The following is a 4,480-nucleotide window of genomic DNA, read 5'->3' on the forward strand; positions in this document are numbered from 1 at the left end:
CCCACACCGAGACAGCCCCCCCCGCCATAGATCCCCCCCCCAACAAACAGCCGCACACAGAGCCCATGCACACGCAGCCCCCCTCACAGACACACAGACCCACCCCTGACATACACAGCCCCACACAGATCCCAGCACACACAGCCAGCCCCCCCCCACTGACACACAGACTCCCCCCACAGACACAGACCTGCCTTCCCAACAGACACAGCACAGAGATGCCTCCCCAGACTCATAGGAGACCTCAGAAGACCGCCTCACAGACAGAGACAGAGATATAGACCCACCCCGTGACATACACAGCCCCCCATAGAACACAGGGATTCCCCCAGACTCACAGAGACCCCAGAAGACCCTGTCACAGACAGACAGAGCCCCCAGAGCCCTCTCTACAGACCCCCCCACACACATACCCTCCCCCAGCAGACAGAGACACAAAGGCACACGCACACCCGGCTGGTGTTAGTATTCTGCAGGTGGACTAGCCCAGAGCACTGGCTGGGCATTGCGCGGAGGGGGGGGGTGTCCACGGCTGTGATGAAGCGATTTGGCTCTCAGAGAGCTCCAAGAATGTCTCTCCTCCAGCAAAGCTTCCCCTTGTCTCCTCCTCTCTTGATCTCTCCATCCCCATACCCCCCTTTATCATCTGTCCATCTGTCCACCCCCCGTCCATCCCCCTACACACCCACCTATCCATCCGCCTCTCTTCCCTTCCATCCGCCATGTACCTCTTCCATCCCTCTGATCTATCTAAACCCCCAATCTTGCCATCCATCTCTCCCTTTATTCCTCCATCCATCTGTCCATCCATGGTTTCTTCCATGATGCTCTTTCCACCCCACCCCCAGGCCACATAGGATTTTTTTGTCCCCACTCTTTCTCAACTCCCCCTAGGGGCCTCAGATTCTCTCTCAGCCCTCCCTGCCCCCGTCCCCTCCCCAGAGGCAGGCTCAAGGCTGGGCACAGTCTCCCCACCATGCTAGCCGGGGTAGCACTGAGACTTGGGGATCCCTGTAGGCAGCACTAAAGCTCGGGGGCATTACAGGGGTGAAGGACCGTGGGGAAACAAGCCTAGCTGACCCTACACTGTGATCTGGTCTGTATTCTAGGGCTGCCTGACTGTTTAATACCTAGGGGTGTGTGGGAAGGTCCCTCTCCTTCCCACACTGACTCAACTGCCCAAGCACCCAGAGGGACAGTCTCTAGACTTGACTGGTCCATGTACCCTTGGTGATCTCTATAGCAAACTGCAGAGGAGCTGAAGACTAGGTCTGCAAAGGGACATGGCCTTTGGAGGGGACTGGGGGCTCAATGCATATGAGAGACACAAACAGGGCTTCTTTCAGATCTGCACAGCAGTCCTTATATCTGCTCCAGTGCATATAGATGAAGACTATGCAGGCAGGCTGTCATGTGCCTATAGGCAAAGGGAGAAACCACCCCTTAGCATCAGGTGGGATTTCCAAGGTGGATAGCATGAAACTAGTCCATATAACCCAGGTTATACACAGGAAGAGTCACTGGGGATGGATCAGTCCATGTAATGGGTCTCACTATGAGTGGGGTGCTATGGAGATGGGTCAGTCCATATAATTGGTCACTGAGTGAATGGGAGTGCTGCAGGGGTGGAGCCACCTGTATGAGCAGTCCGTATAACTGGTCCCTACGGAAGCAGGAACAAGTGTTTATAAAAGCAGTCCATATAATTGGTCTCTAAGCAAGAGGGTTCCCTCAGAAGAAGCAGGTGGAATGGTCCATATGAACAGTCCGTATAATTGGTTTCTATGGGCTCCATGGGGCTGGAGTGGTCCATACAAAAAGCAGCAGTCGATATACCCACCCCTGAACCTGGAAGGAGTTTGGGTTGGGGACCTGGTACAGAGAAGCCAGTCTATATAGAGAGGCAGCCTCTACTAAGACCGTGAGAGCTTGGTGGGGGTGGTCCATATTACTGGCCATTATAGGTAAGTGGGCATATGTGAGGGATTTGAACGGCAGTAGAAAAAACAGGAACAGTTTGTCACCTGGTCACTGCTCATCAGGTGGGGAAAGGAGGCTCCCTTCAAGGAGGCAGCACAGTCCCCATTTTACAAGAGGGAAACTGAGGCACAGAGAGGAGAAGGACACAAAGACCCAAACAAGCTAGAGACAGGACCCAGAAGTCCTCCTCTTCTCTAACCCACTACACCCCATTCCCCTCCCAGAGCAGAGCTAGAATTTAAGAGTCCTGGCTCCCAGCTTCCCATCCCATGTGCCCTCCTTGTCTCAGGCCCCGTGGTGTGGTGACGGAAAGTTAGAAAGTCTGCACACTGAGCATTATACCCTGTGGGTGGGGAAAGGGGAACAACCAGCCCCAGGGGTGGGAGTAGGCAAATCTTTCCCTGGCATGGGGGAGATCACAGAGGTCTGCATCATGGTTTGTAGGTCCCTTTCTACTGTCCCCTGTTGGGTCTAGCTGGACAAAGGAGTAACTGCTGCTGCTAGGAAGGAAGATCCCACTTCCCACCCTCCATTCCAAACACACAACCCTACCTGTCAGCATGGATGGGGGAGGGGGGGTGTCCAAGTCCTCTTCCTGCCTAACCCCCGGGGGAGGATTCTGGAATTCAACACCTTGGGTGGGGGGGTGAGATTGTTGTATGGAGAGGATTTGAACTCAGGGTAGGGGGGGAGAGACTGTATCACTGTTTGTTTTTTTCAGGGGGGTGGGGGGGAGATGGGGGGAGATGCTGCCCCTGTTGGTGGGATCAGAACTGTCCCACTCTGCATGAGTGTGTATGCACACGTGCCAGTGCTCACTGCATTGCCCCTTCTGGACTGAATGAGAGCTGCCCTGCCGTGGGTGTAAGCATTTGTGTGTCTGAGTTTTGGGTTCAACTATCTGTCCATGTATGTTGATGCTGATTGTGGAGTGGGAGATAGGAGCTGACTGTTTTCATGGGTGTCCGTGTGTGTAGTGGGGTGCTGGACATGATTTTATGTATGCACTAAAGTGGACTGAAGGTGTGTGTAAGGGGTGTGCATGCGTCCTTTGTGTGTGCTTGAGCATGTGTGTCTGTTTTGGGACTGGTGCTATTCGGGTCTGGGTAATTGTATGAGCAAGGGGTTATCTGTCTGGGTGTGTTGGAGCTAACTGCCTCTAGTGGCGGGGGTATAGTGGGAGTGTCTGACCAGGGTTGTTTCAACATTGGTTTGGCAGTGGGTCTCTGTACCTATGTCTGTCTGCTTGCCCATGCAGGTGTTCATGGTGGTTCTGACTGTCTCTGTCAGGGTGTTCTGGGCAATGCTTTGTCTGGGGATCTGTGTGTCTGCCTGTATATCTCCCTTTATCTAGTATTTGCCCCAACTGTGTTGCATAGTTTTGATATTCCAGGGTGGGAGAGTTCTGGCTGTGTGCATACATGTGTGTGTGCGCGTGCATAATGGGGGGGTGTTGTGTGTGTGTGCATGCACGTGCATGTGCATGTGTCCCTATTGCCCCCTGCTGGAGGGGAGAAGCCCTGCTCTATGTGTGAGTGTGTGCATGCACGTGCACACACACACCGGTCTATGATCTAACTGTCAAGGGCTGCTGGGGTCTGTCTCCAGACTGTTCTTATCCAGGGACCTGTGGGGTGGGGGAAAAGACTGACTAGATATGATTGAGCAGCTGTCTTCAGCTAGAATCTGGTCCCCATTCCTACTTCCCTAAGGACTTTCTTTAATTCCTTTTCCCTTACTCTCTGCCTCACCCCAGGAAAATTCCCAACACCATCCTCTGAGGCCACATGGACTCCTGGGTCCTGTGACCACACCCACACTTATCCTTAAGTTCATCTCTCCCTCTTCTCAGACACCTGGATTCCTGGGTTCTACAGTCTCTAAGGTTGGCCCTGTCCTGAGACACCTGGATTCCTGGTTCTTACTGTTCCCCCACCTCTGCCCTAGCAAGGAGGACAGGAGACATGAGGAGTGTTGTTGGGTGGAATATAACCCCACCCATGCCTGGAAGTCCAGAAACAGGCACTGTTACATGCACAGTCAGACTTGAACCTACTTGAATTTAAACTCTGGGACCTGAACTGGAATTTGCAGCTTCTACCCCAAGGTGAGATAATGGACATCACAGTGGCCTGTGTTTCCTCCTAGTTCAACTGTATCCAGGTGAGAACACAACAGCCACTTCCTTCCTACCAGTGTAGGATTCCTCCTAGGGCATTACTGCCTCATGAAAGGAAAGCTGTCACACCAGAAAGCTTGGGAGATTTTGACATGTTTCAGTCAGGGATGTCAGTCAGAGTCACCTGTAGCTGACAGCAAAGTATAACTGTGCTTTCACAGTACAATGGGGGTGTACAAATCACCAACATGGTATGTAATCCACTCCCTGATCAATACACTCAATATATCAGAGCTCCACCTGCAGCATGATGCTCCTATTACACTTGTATACAGAGAGGGGGTCTTTAGAAGCAGACACTCCACATGCTGTGAGAGGGAT

The sequence above is a fragment of the Alligator sinensis genome, unplaced genomic scaffold, assembly GCF_000455745.1.
Source record: "Alligator sinensis unplaced genomic scaffold, ASM45574v1 scaffold647_2, whole genome shotgun sequence".
Taxonomy (NCBI): domain Eukaryota; kingdom Metazoa; phylum Chordata; order Crocodylia; family Alligatoridae; genus Alligator; species Alligator sinensis.